The 14,674-nt window shown below is 36.6% G+C and overlaps 1 protein-coding gene across 1 annotated transcript in view; it reads left to right on the top strand.

Moving 5' to 3' along the window:
• Positions 1-14,674, top strand: part of HCN1 (hyperpolarization activated cyclic nucleotide gated potassium channel 1) — a 442,363-nt gene that overhangs the window by 171,337 nt on the left and 256,352 nt on the right. The window lies entirely within an intron of this gene.

Raw genomic sequence — 14,674 nt, 5'->3', positions numbered from 1 at the left:
TAGTTCTTATCTCTAAGCTATCACTGGATAAAGAGAAAATAAATAAGGGATTTTATTACCGATAACACATTAAAACGAAGAACATTTAAAAACAATCTAAGCAAAATTTTCAGGATAATTGGATGGAAATTTCAAAAAGACACATTTCAATTCAATAAAAAGTAAAGAAGAATACTTATCATTTGATTCTTCATGAAACAATGACTTATTCTTGAAATATTCAAGTAGAGGCTGAAATTGGTGGCTCAGATGGTAAAGAATCCACCCGCAATGCAGGAGACCCAGGTTCAATCCCTGGATTGGGACGATCTCCTGGAGAAGGGAATGGCAACCCACTCCAGTATTCTTGCCTGGAGAATTACATGAACAGAGAAGCCTGGCGAGCTATAATCTATGGGGTCGCAAAGAATAAGACATGACTGAGTGAGTAACATGCGCAAGTAAAGGCTGAATTTTTGGCCAGGAGTTTTTTACGTGAATAGAGGGAATAGGTTTCAAATCAATTCTGCAGACTTTCAGCAGGGGCTTCCCAGGTGGCTCCAGTGGTAAAGAATCTGCTTGCTAACACAGGAGATGCAAGAGACACAGTTCGATCCCTGGTGGCCCACTCCAGCATTCTTGCCTAGAAAATTCCATGGACAGAGGGGCCTGGTGTGCTTCAGTCCATGGAGTCACAAAGAGCTGGGCACAACTGAGCGACTGGGCACAAATATTCATGAAATGTGTATTCCTGTCAAGGCTTTATTGAAGGCATCCTTCCTAATTGGATGTTGAAAAATGGGGAGAAATTCAGCAGCTAGGGAGAGATGGGGCAAAGGTCATTTCAACCTGTCTCATTAAGAATAAGGAAATAACTGGGGGAAGGATTGTGTCCTGATAACTAATGATTAAATATTGAGGGAGAAATATCCTTGGGAAAAAAAAAAAAATTGAAGCAACTTATATTGACTTGAAATCAGGAAGAAATTTAGACTTAATTCTTTTTTGAAGCATACTCCTTGAAGGTTTGAATTACATGATCAAGTTAGTGTTTTATAATGAGGTCATTCTGGTTGCCATATGAGTGTTGGATTGAAGCAGATGTAGTGGACGTGAAGAGAAGTTTAGGAGGCTGTTTTCATGATCCAAATAAAGGATGATAAGAGGTAGTCAGGAAAATGAAGGCAAGACATGGCGTAGTATTTGAGGTATTTTTTTTTTTTTTTGCTTTAAAAGTTTTTTTTCCATTTATTAGTTGGAGGCTAATTACTTTAAATTTTTAAAATGTAACATATTGATTCCTGACAATGTTGAGTAATAGCATAAGATATTTGAGCAGATTCATAGGATATGTATATATCTGTATGAGTAGATACAGGATTTTGTTTTTTGAACTTAGAAGGTGAGGAGGATACATAATTTTGTAAAATTTTATTCAGCGTTCTAATATTTTATCTGTTGGGCTTAAGATGGCCCTATTGTTGGCCGTTCATTAATAAAAATCCTCACTTGTCCTTTTCTGAGAACAACTTTGCAGGTAAAAAGCTATTAGCAAAGAAAACAAGGAAGTTGATCAATATACTGGATGTTTTCTTCTTGTCTCTTGGTGTCCCTTTAGCCCCAGAGAAGTCGTGTCCCCTTAAAATATTTATCCTGTGGAGAGACTTGCAAGTTTTGGATATTTATGTATTTCCTTTATGTGATCCTAATTATATGGAGATTTTTAGATGGAGAGGGACTTCCCAGTTGAAGCAGTGGTAAAGAATCTGCCTGTCAGGCAGGAGGCTTGGATTTGATCCATGGGTCAGAAAGATCCCCTAGAGAAGACAGTGGCAACCTACTCCGGCGTTCTTGCCTGGGAAATCCCACAGAGGAACCTGCTGGGCTGCAGTCCATGCGGTGGCAAAGAGTTGGACATGACTTAGCGACTAAACAACAACAACATAGTGAGTCTGTGTAATTGTTTGTTCTAACCTGAATGGTTTTATGTATTTGAAAGAAGTATTTTTTAATGGAGGTGGGAATTATTTTGATTCTGCAATTTAATCATGTAGGAAATGTAGTTTTTACATATTTCTTTCTCACCTTTCCACTACACTCCTTCCTTCCTTTTACAAATTTAATGTACCCTCCCATGAGCCTTCATTTCAGGCTTCTTCTGAATTATTTACATTATAATTGTACTTCTTGTTTTCTAAAGTAGATGTAGGTGATGTACTTGGTTCTTGACTCCTTTTCAAAATTTAATCTCCAGTCATTTTCTTGATGTATTCATGTCTCATTGGTGACGCCAAATACTAGGGCATCTGTTTTGAGTACTGTCACTCTGCCATATGTTTTCTTAATATGTTTAACTGTGGACTTTTTGCACATGTAATCCACAGTCTATTCCATTGTAATGTTATATTTACATCTTTATATTTCACTGGAAGAGTAAGTTTTTTGAAAGATTGGGCTGTACTGTATCCATCTTTTAACTCTGTCACTGTGGGGCGTGAGTTGGAATACAGTAAATAAGTATTGCTACATAAAAAATGTTTGTATTCTATTAAATGTTACTTCACTCTGTATAAAACCTCACAGTCACCTTCTGTATCAGTCAGGTGTACTTGCTGTCTGTGTGTGCTCAGAAACTCAGTCACGTTCGACTGTTTGTGACCCCAGGGACTGTAGCCTCTGCTCCTCTCTCCATGGAATTTTCCAGGCAAGAACACTGGAGTGGATTACTGTTTCCTCCTCTCGGGAACCTTCCCGACCCAAATGTCAAACCCATGCCTCTTTTGTCTCCTGCATTGGCAGGCAGATTCTTTACTGCTGAGCCACCTAGGAAGATACTTGCCTATATTTTGCTTTACTACAACTTGGTACAATTTATAGTTTCTTCAATATCTTCTTCTAATTCATCTCAAGGCTTCTAAATTCCTTGGTAAGATTCAGAGTATGTTTCATAGTATCCTTTATATCAAAGTGACAGTGTCTACTGTGGGATTCAATACTAGAGCATTTGTCCTCTAGAGTAGTATTTTTTTTTTTTTAAGAGTGACAATAAAAAATATAAAAGCATGCCTGGGACATAGCTTTTCTAAAAATGTTGAGTCTTATATAGAAAATTAGATTATATAACTCTACATTTAATCTAAATTACTGGCTAATAAAGATCCACAGAATTATATTATTGTATTAGTTGTATGCTAATACTAAGTTGGGTCTGAAACAGCCATATGAAGCTAGCTTTCTAATATTTTAGTTTGAAGTCAAATCTTGAATCATAAATTGGGAAAAGACAAAAGAGGTAGATTACATCGGACGCAAGTGCTGTTCAACAATTTTCTAGAGGTTTCAGTCACATTAGCCATATCATTTTCTAGATGTCATGGTTTTTGAGTCTTCAGAAAACATTTAGGTACTCTGAAAAAGTAGCATTTTGCCGAAAAAAATTGACTTTGACCAGTGGAATATACAATACTTGGGTGCAACACCAAAAATGACAGAATGATCTTGCTTTAAGGCAAGCCATTCAACATCACAGTAGTCCAAGTCTGTGCCCCTACCATGGATGCCAAAGTAGCTGAAATTGATCAGTTCTATGAAGACCTCCTAGCACTAACACACACACACACACACACAAAAGATGTTCTATTCATCATTGCGGATTGGAATGCAAAAGTAGGAAGTCAAGAGATACCTGGAGTAACAAGCAAGTTTGGTCTTGCAGAACAAAATGAAGCAGGGCAAAGGCTAACTGAATTCTGCCAAGAGAATGCACTGGTCATACCAAATACCCTTTTCAGCAACACAGGAGATGAATTTACACATGGACATCACCAAATGGTCAGTACTGAAGTCAAATTGATTATATTTTTTTGTAGCCCAAGATGGTGGAGCTGTATACAGTCAGCAAAAACAAAACCTGGAGCTGACTTGTGTCCCTGGTCATCAGCTTCTCAGCAAAATTCAGGCTTAAACTAAAGAAAATGGGGAAAACCATTAAGGCAGCCAGGTACAAATCAAATCCCCTATGAATATGCAGTGAGGGTAGTGAGTAGAGTCAAGGGATTAGAACTTCTAAACAGTGTGCTTGAAGAACTATGGGTGGAGGTCCATAATGTTGTACAGGAGTCAGTGAACAAAACCATCCCAAAGATAAAGAATAGCAAAAAGGCAAAGTGGTTATCTAAGAAGGCCTTACAAGTAGCTAGAGAAAGAAGAGAAGTGAAAAGCAAGAGAGAAAGGGAAAGGTGTATGAAACTAAATGCAGATTTCTAGAAAACAGTACTGAGAGGCAAGAATGCCTTCTTCCATGAATAGTGTACAAATCTAGAAGAAAACAACAGAAGGGGAAAGACTAGAGATCTCTTCAGGAAAATTGGAGATATCAAGGGAACATTTGGCCCAAATATGGGCACAATAAAGGACAGAAATGGTAGAGACCTAGTAGATGCTGAATAGGTAAAGACAAGATGGAAAGAATACACAGAAGAGCTGTATGAAAAAGATCTAAATGAACCAGATTATTCTGAAGGTGTGGTCAGTCAACCAGAGCCAGACAGTCTGGAGAGTGAAGTCAAGTGGGCCTTAGGAAGCACTGCTGTTAATAAAGCTAGAGGATACAATGGAATTCCAGTAGAACTATTCAAAACCCTAAAAGATGATGCCATCAAGGTGTTGCATTCAATATGTCAGCAAATCTCGAAGACCCAGCAGTGGCCACAGGATTGGAAAAGGTCAGTCCTCATCCTAATTCAAGAAGGTAGTTCTAAAGAACATGCTCATCATTTGACAATTGCATTCATCTCCCATGCTCCCATTCATTCATGCTTAAAATATTGCATGCTAGGCTTCAGCATTATGCAAACCAAGAAATTCCAGCTGTCCAAGCTAGGTTTAGAAATGGCAGAGGAACCAGAGATCAAATTGCCAACATTCAGATCATAGAGAAAACTAGGGAATTTCAAGAAACCCTCTATCTCTCTTTCATCGACTATGACAAAGCCTTTGACTGTGTGGATCATAATAAACTGTGGAAAGGTCTTAAAGAGATGGGAATACCAGGTCAATCTTACCTGTCTCCTGAGAAACCTGTATTCAGGTCAAGAAGCAACAGTTAGAACCCCATATGGAACAACAGATGGGTTCAAGGTTGAGAGAGGAGCAGGGCAAGGCTGTTTGCTGTCACCCTGTTTGTTTAATCTATACACTGAGCACATCATGAGAAATGCCGTGCTGGATGAGTTACAAGTTGGAATCAAAGTAGGTGGGAGAAATATCAACAACCTCAGATATGCAGATGATACTGCTCTAATAGCAGAGAGCAAAGAGTATCTAAAGAACCTCTTGATGAGTGGGAAGGAAGAGAGTGAAAGAGCCAGCTTAAGACTAAATATTAAAAAAAACTAAGATCATGACATCCGACCCCATTACTTTAAGGCAAATAGAGAGGGGAAAAGTGGAAGTAGTGGCAGATTTCCTCTTCTTGGGCTCTAAAATCACTGCAGATGATGACTGCAGCCATGAAATCAGACGTTTGCTTCTTAGCAAGAAAGCTATGACAAACCTAGACCATGTGTTGAAAAGCAGACATTACTCTGCCAACAAAGGTTCCTATAATCAAGGTGATGGTCTTCCCTGTAGTCATGTACGATTGTGAGAGCTGGAACGTAAAGAAGGTAGAACGCCAAAGAATTCATGCCTTTGAACTGTGGTGCTAGAGAAGACTCAGGAGAGTCCCTTGGATAGCAGAGAGACCAAACCACTCAATCTTAAGAGAAATCAAACCTGAATACTCATTGGAAGGACTGATGCTGAAACTGAAGCCCTAGTATTTTGGTCATCTGATACAAATAGCCAACTCATTGGAATGATGCTGAAACTGAAGCTCTGGTATTTTGGTCATTTGATGCCAATAGCCAACTCATTGGAAAAGTCCCTGATGCTGGGAAAGATTGATGCCAGAAGTAGAAGAGGATGCCAGAGGATGAGATGGCTGGATGGCATCTCTGATGCAATGGACATGAACTTGGGCAAACTCTGGGAGATGGTGAGGAACAGGGAGGCCTGGTGTGCTGCTGTCCATGGAGTCGCAAGGAGTCGGACAGGACTGGGTGACTGAACACAGTGGAATATACAAAACACATTGCATATGATTGAAATAATTTTGGTCTGAAGCCAATGAGGAAAATAAAATAGGATTTTGTAAATAGAGTGGAGTGATTAGGAATTCACCTAGGAAAGTCAGCTCATTGTTATACACTCAGCAGATGTTAGTACCTGGTGTGAAGATGAAGATCTTATCCTTAACATTTCAGGTCACAAATTAAATTTGGCTTCTTTTTGTGTAACTTGTTAAACTCAACCTCAGAACTTTTAAAGTAAACTTAATTTTATAATAGTTTTATATTTACAAAAAAACTCCAAAGATAGGAGAGAAAGTTTCCCTATGTCCCACACTAAATCTCCCTGTTTATTAGCATTTTATATTGTATGATACATTTGTCAAACTAATGGGCCAATATTGATACATTATTATTAACCAAAGTCTATATTTTTATTCAGATTTTCTTGATTTTAAAAATTTCTTCTGTTCTAAGATGTCAAGCAAAATCCACATTAAGCCTTCATGTCTCCTTAGGTTCCTCTGGACTGTGACATATTCTTAGGCTTTCCTTGTTTTTAATGACAGTTTTGACAGTTTTAAGGATAATATTAAATAAACTGTATGATATTTTTCTTATGATAAGAATTACAAGTTTCAGGAAAGAAGACCACAGAGGTAAGACACTATTCTGTGATGGTGCATTTATATCAAAAGTACATGTCATTAATATGATTTATCCCTGGTGTGTTAACTTTGATCACCTGGCTGAGGAAGCATTTTTCAGGTCTTTCCTCTATAAAGTTTCTTCCCCCACCCCCCTTACTATGCTGTGCTCTTTGAAAGAAAATCACTCGGTGTAGCCCACACTTAAGGAGTGGCAAGTTATGCTCTATTTTTTTCAGGGGAGTGTATATATAATTTATTTATATAAATTATCCGTAAGTCTTCTGCAAAGAAGAGTTTTCTCTTGTCTGACATTTGTTTATTGATTTAATTATTCATTTATATTATTAAGGACTCATGGATATTTATTTTGTATTTTGTATTATAGTCCCATACTAAATATTAAAAAAACTAAGGTCTTGGCATCCGGCCCCATTACTGCATGGCAAATAGAAGGGGAAAAGTTGGAAGCAGTGACAGATTTCCTGTTCTTGGGCTCTAAAATCACTGCAGAGGGTGACTGCAGCCATGAAATCAGAAGACAATTGCTTCTTGGCAGGAAAACGATGACAAACCTAAATAGTGTGTTGAAAAGCAGAGACATTATTCTGCCAACAAAGGTCCATATAATCAAGGCCATGGTCTTCCCTGTGGTCATGTACGGTTGTGAGAGCTGGACTGTAAAGAAGGCAGAGTGCCAAAGAATTGATGTCTTAGAACTGTGGTGCTGGAGAAGACTTCTAAAAGTCCCTTGGACAACAGGGAGATCAAACCAGTCAATTTTAAGGGAGATCAGTGCTGAATATTCACTGGAAGGACTGATGCTGAAGCTCCAGTATTCTGGTCATCTGATGCCAACAGCGGACGCATTGGAAAAGTCCCTGATGCTGTGAAAGATTGAGGGCAGAAGGAGAAGAGGGTGCCAGAGGATGAGATGGCTGGATGGCATCACTGATGCAAGGGACATGAACTTGGGCAAACTTCAGGAGAAGGTGAGGGACAGGGAGGCCTGACATGCTGCAGTCCATAGGGTCACAAAGAGTCAGACACTACTGGGCGAGAACAACAACAACTTAGTCTCATATTATGCTATTTATTTTGTTGCTTAAATTGTTCCATTTTTTTGTAATTGAAAACTCATGGAAAATGATATTAGAACCAACATCTAGGCACTGGATGTGATCATTGTAACAGGGGTATACTTAACATTTGTATACTTCAAAAATTTTCACCAAACTTTTTGCAATGCAGGATACCTGGGTTCAATCCGTGAGTCAGGAAGATCCCCTGGAGGAGGGCATGGCAACCCACACCAGTGTTCTTGCCTGGAGAGTCCCCATAGACAGAGCAAAGCCTGGAGGGCTACAGCCTATGGGGTTGCAAAGAGTCGAACATGACTGAGAGACACAGCACAGGCAACTGATTAAAATGTATTTCTTGTATGTTAAAATCCAAACTCCATTGAATGGGTGGCAGAGTCTGTTGGTTGTCTGCTACTGTTGGGTTGGCCAAAAAATTCATTTGGGTTTTTCCATATGGTATAACAGAAAAATCCAGACTAACTTTTTGTCAAACCCAATATTTATTTTCTATTTTGTTCTTTTTAATAGAACTCCTAAATTTTAACTAGATCTATACATCAAAAATAAATCCTACATTTCTAGGGCCTCTTGCCATTGGGTGTGGTTTTATACAGTTATTGAAGACAGAATGAACCTGAAATCTTTATGTATCCTCTTGTCCTTAAATTGAGGAGGCATACCCTTCTGTCTCTTTATTTGCATAGCTGGAATGTTCATATGATGGTGAGAGAAAAGAGCAGCCGTGTTAAGTATGATGACATGATAGGAAGTGTCAGGACCCTGTTCTGTGTAGTCTTCATAAAATCTCTGGGATGCCAAAAAAAAAAAAAAAAGAGACATAAAAATTTCTCTTTTACTCCCTTATTATTTGCGGCTTCCTCTCATTCACACTCAAACCTAATACTAATTATATTTGGTGTATCATATTTTTATGATATGATCTTGAATACATCTTATACATACATACATGATATAATCTGAATACAGACATAATACAAGCTGTCTGTTGCCCAACAGCTTCCCACTTCAGATGATTATGAGTTCTAACTACTTATGTCTTATTAAATAAAGATTAATAAACCCTTCTGTGAACCAGGCTCTGTAGTAAAGGATGAGAAGAAATTTTTAAATGAACAAATTAAAGAATCATTGCCCTATGGAGGCTGTAGTCTAGTTATGTGATAAGAAGCTTCCTGAACACACAGATCAGTTCAGTTCTTATGTCCTCTTTGTATACAGGCTTCTACTTGTGATGCCCTTCACTTGGTGAGATTTTGTGTGTGTGATGTATTTAATCGCTCAGTCATGTCTGATTCCTTGAGACCCCATGGACTATAGCCCACCAGACTCTTCCATCTATGGGGGTTTTTCAGGCAAGAATACTGGAGTGGGTTGCCATGCCCTCCTCCAGGGGGTTTTCCCACCCCCAGAAATGAACCCTGGCCTCCCCATTGCAGGGGGATTCTTTGCCATCTGAGCCACGAGGGAAGTCTGTGAGATTGCATGAAAACCTCGTAATTGTTAAGACTAAGCAGAAGCATCCTCTTCAGGAAAATCTCCCCTGATTTCTCCAAAGAGTCTTGCATGTTTACTTTTAAGCATTATTGTCGTCTGACAAAATTCTGGGAGATGAAGGATACTGGTGTAATTCAACTTTATTAATTTACAATAGATGACATTCCGTTTGAAAGATGGTAATATTAATATCTACTGCACCATTCAGGGAATTCCCTCTTCCTTATCTAGGTGGCAGGAAGATTACATTAATGGTCAGAAGTTTGCATGATGATTTTAGAATCAAAATACAGCTTTCCTGTATGGCTTGGTAGATGTTGGAACCAGGACATGACGAACTCTGAAGAACAGTTACTGTCCACAGAAAGATACATTGCAAGGAACATCTCTTTTAGATTCCAAGTTATGTGTCATTATAGTGAAAAAAATAAACAAACTTGAAAATCCCTCAAAACAGCCGCATAGATGGTATTTGCCAATGACTTTAACACAGTCAACTTTCTCATGCAAATTAGAATAGAACACTTTCTCTTAGTTGAACATAAGTTGAAATAATTGACCTGGATTTGGGGGCCATATTAGATGAAGTCCTGTCTTTAAACATTGGAACCACGTTTGACCCACGGAGATGCTTGTACTGTGAGAGGCACATATTAAGTGAGAAGGAGGAGCCTGGACGTTTGTGAGTCTAGTACATGCTCACACTGCCGTGTACAGGCCTGGAGTGCAGAAATGACTGGGGTCTTCTCAACTGTTCCAATGGTTTCTGCTGCTATTTCTTCCTCTCTTTCCAACTTCCCTCCTTTCCTTCATCCTCCCCCTTCCTCTTTCCCCATACCTTCCTTCCCTGTTTCTTCCTTCTTTCCTTCCTTCCCCCCCCTTTCCCTTTCTTTCTTCCTTTCCTTCCTCCTTTTCTTTCTTCCTCGTTCCCTTCCATTTTTTTTTCTTTCTTCATTCTTTATCTCTTTATTTCCAAGCCTGTGAACATGTATACTTGAAATTGTTAAGTTTAATATCCATGGAATGTACTCTTATCATGCAGCATTATGTTACCCAAATAGCCTAAATGTGTTTCACTCCCCTGAACAACCAATTCAAATCACTTGGGTTACTTTAATTTCTGGGATATTACATTCATTGAGTGGTAATCTCATTGGTGATTCTTGTTTGTGTGGAGGTACCCTCATATTTACAAATGCAAAAGATCAATTTATCAGAAAATGACACAGTGTTAAGAACATGTTAAATACTAGCATTGATAGTAATTTATAAGACTCAAAAAAGAAATGTGTTGTGTGTTGATAATGTTTTCAGACCTTGAAAGTAAGGAAATTTTCTTTTTTATCCAGGTGCCTTAGGCAGGATGGACATTTAGTGAATATTTGCAGGATTGACAGAACAGAGTAGTGGCATTAAAAAAAAAAAAAACAGGCTGAATACTCAGATAAAATTATATACAATGAGATAATGATGTAGATTATTTGTTCACCAGCCATAGGAATTTTGACTTTGACTTTTGAAAGGCTTAAATCTGGAAGGAAATGCTTTAGCCTTGTAAATGAGCTTTGTGGTTTATCTGTAAGTTTCTCTGTCTATTACTGAAATTCAGCCCACTTGTATTGTTTGAATGTCTCAGATTTACTCATTATCAGTAAAACCATTACTTCTTTTGTTAGTAAAGTTACATCATTGGCTAATATTAAATCTATATAGGGAAGTCTGACCTTTAATGAGAATGCTTGAAAATGTCAGTCTTTTCATTGAGGCTGCCCTGTGGACTGGAGCTGTTCAGTCAGTGCTCTGATTCTTAGATTATACAAGGTCCTTATCTTTCTCTTTTTCTAATTCTTCCCAGAAAAGATAATGCACAGGTTTGATTATAGAAACAGAAGTAATGTTGACTGTTTAAGGAAAAATTGGCCATCTACTTCTGTTATTTAAATTACAAAAAATGTGGAAATTGCAAACATGGAAAATAATATGGGTTGTTAAACAGGTGGCATAATCTGACTCCCTGTCACTTTCAGAAGTAGAACAGGGAGACCCTTTCTGGGGTTTTTCTGTAGTCTTTTGGAGGGAGGAGATAAACAAGATGACCTTTCAAGACAGATTTCCAACTCAGTAATCATCACATGAACCTAAGTGTTAGTAATATTCCTACTTGTCAAAAGCTTTCACAGCAAAGTTTTTTAAAGCTAAGATTAGAATTCATTGATTTTTATTGTCCTTTTAGTTTTCAGTGCTTGGTTTTCATGACATGTTACCTTTCTGCACACAATGTTTGTATATTCCTTTAACCACCCTTAGAATCTGTAAAGTAAATGCAATAGATTTTTGGTGAAATTCTGATAAGACATAATTTTCTGGAAACTGAGGCTATACTATTTCTCCTCTGAAACAAGGAATTAAATATTGGTGATAGTGATTTTTAACATGGAATTATAATATAGTAGCTAGAAAGTGTTTACCATATATTATTCAGATTTTGACATAGCAATTTAAAAAGTCAGTGCATGATTTTAGTTAAAAAGAGATTTCCAAACATTGATCTGACACTTTTGCTTGTAGCTTGTCTTTGTACTCTTCCATTAATAAAAGCTTAGAAACCCTCCTTTATCACTTTCACCCCTTCATCATATAATCCATGGTTCATGTTTTGAACATGTGAGGGTTTTCCTTAACTCTCAGTTTGCAGGATTAAAACTTTTCTCACTAGTACATGTTTAGTTCCCTTTGGAAAAGGTGTTTCTCTATCGTGGATATCTTTTGTAAAGCTGTTTTTTTTGTTTGTTTGTTTTGTTTTGTTTTTTCCCCTGTCACATTCTCAGTGGGTCCTTGGAACCATTTCAGTCTCACCAAGGAGCATGGAATAAAGTGTGCTTTCCTTCTTTCTCCATACTGTCACAGCCCTCTTAGCTGCTGCTATGGCAACAGACTGGCAATAGTTGTAGAGGAAACCATGCTCAGACTCAGGCCAGATGGAGGGAGTGGGCGCCACTGGCAGCGTTGCAGGGAAGCTGCGTGTAGCCGGGATGAATTGAACTTGGCTGTGTTCCTCTCCAATAGATAAGCGAGATGGAAAGAGAAGGCAAAGGGCAGAAACCATGGAACATCACATAAGCTGAGTAATTGTTCACTTGAGGGTGTCCACGTTAATGCAAAATCTAGATTTCCTAGTTTTTTTCCTAATTGATGTGAAACATGCTAATGTCTATACTGTCTTAAAAAAAAACTTCATGATAAAACTTCTAATAGGCTTGCTATGAAACATTTCCTCTACAAATTGAGTTTTTATCTTATCTCAGTCTTACGACTAATGATCTCTTGATCATTATATTAATAATCATATATTAATCATATATTAATAATATATCTTTATTGTTGATAGTGACACTGAGGATATTTCTTTTTACTAGGCAATATCACCATTAGTTTGTAGCTTTATAGCTGCTAAATATATAACATGTTCTAAGTATTTTTAGAGATGTTTCTTTACAGTTAGTAAGGGTTTTCTATTCTCAAAGAGCTTTCTGATGTAATAAGATTAATATTAAATGAATGGAAATGGAAAGGAAGAGTAACAATTGATTTAGTAATAAAAAACAGATCTCTAAAGACAGCTATACTTTTAAGTAAATAGTTGTAGGGGAGAGGTGTTAAAACCTTTCCTACTCATGTTAAAGATGAAAATAAAGTATATTTGAGCTATAATTTCTTATTAATAGATCACAGCTTATATTTGGTATTGCTTTAATTTTTCTCTTTATTAAAGTGAGAAAATATCAAAACCAGATACAAACATGTAATATTTTCAATTATCATTTCTATTCCAATACTATTTTATTTCTTTAAATTGAAGATCAAATTTGAGAGGGATTTTGTTTCCTGTAGACTGGTATCAGTTAGTTGATAACCGGCACCTTTGATTTACTTAACAAACATGAAAATGTGGCTGTTTATACATTGATTCCTAGAACTAAAATGTGTCACTTGACTTGAGAATAATAAAATGATTTTTTTCCAAAAAATTTCCATTTTCACATAGAAAATGGCAATCTTACTGTCTAAACTATATTTTAGTAGGTAAAATAGGTGTAATAGACTTTGTTTCTTTGTGTATGAACTGCAATTATTTTCTATCTAGGAGGGTGAAGAAATACCCATTTTATTTTATTCTGACATACATAATTATACTATCCTTATTACTTCAACAAAATGAAGATGTTAACAGGGTTATTAACCTGTTGCAGATAACCCAAAAATTGCACTTTGTGTTATTTGCAATAGGTTACTTGAAATTTCTAAGACATAATAACACTCTTTAGTTCAAGATGATGATGTATTGACCAAGCTCCGTTAACCAACATTCCGCTCAGCTATAGTCATATTGTACTGATGAAAAATCAAATTATCATTTGAGAATGGTAAAATATTATTATGTATTTGCTTATACATATGAATTATATATATAATTAATATACATTAATGCACATTTTAATGTGGAAAGTATAGAAAATAATTTAACTTTTTACATGTGTACTTTTCAAATTGGTGTTTTAATGTTTTTTGCTATAGACATATGCATCCATCCATTTATTAAAAAAACTTTTTTATTAGAGAAACTTTAAACATGTTAAAAAATAAATGGTATAATTAACTTTAATTTATCCCATCCCAGGTCTAACAATTTTCAAGACTTGCATAGTCTTGTATCATCTGTAAGCAAAGCTCTCTGTCCATGATTATGAAGAAAATCCCATATATAATTCCATTCAGTTTATAAACATTTCAACACACAGCTGTTAAAAGTTGAGATTTTAGAAAATGTAAAATGCTATCATGCTTAGCAAATCAATATTTATTTTCATCAAATATTTACTGCTCAAATTTTCCACATTGTCTTCCTTTTTTTCATAGAAAACTTTTTTTTCTAATCAGAATCCAAATAAAGATGTCACCTAAATACTTTTTAATATGAATTAGATATGAAATCAATCTCTGTCTTTGTTGCTGCCTCTTGCTTTCCATAGCTGTTTGTTTGTGGGAAAAACCTACTTATTTACCTTTAGAGTTTTCTAAAGGTCTGGAGTTTGCTAATTTAAAAATGTTCCTTTTTCTCTTTATTTTCTTCAAACTGGTAGTGAGATTCAGGTTTTTGTTTTTTTTTTGGCAAGACCAAATCACAGGTGGTGGTGTGTACTTACTTTAGAAGGAACATACTGTCTCTCTCTTTGTGAAGTTAGCAGCCATTGCCTAAATTCATTCTTTCAATAAAGGTTTCAAGCAGTGATATTCTAATTCAAGTAGTCTACTTATTTGCTGAATACCTAACATCTTATCA

The sequence above is a fragment of the Odocoileus virginianus genome, chromosome 14 (assembly GCF_023699985.2).
Source record: "Odocoileus virginianus isolate 20LAN1187 ecotype Illinois chromosome 14, Ovbor_1.2, whole genome shotgun sequence".
Lineage (NCBI taxonomy): Eukaryota > Metazoa > Chordata > Mammalia > Artiodactyla > Cervidae > Odocoileus > Odocoileus virginianus.
Note: the sequence above shows the minus strand (reverse complement) of the source record. Positions and strands in the feature narration are given on the sequence as shown.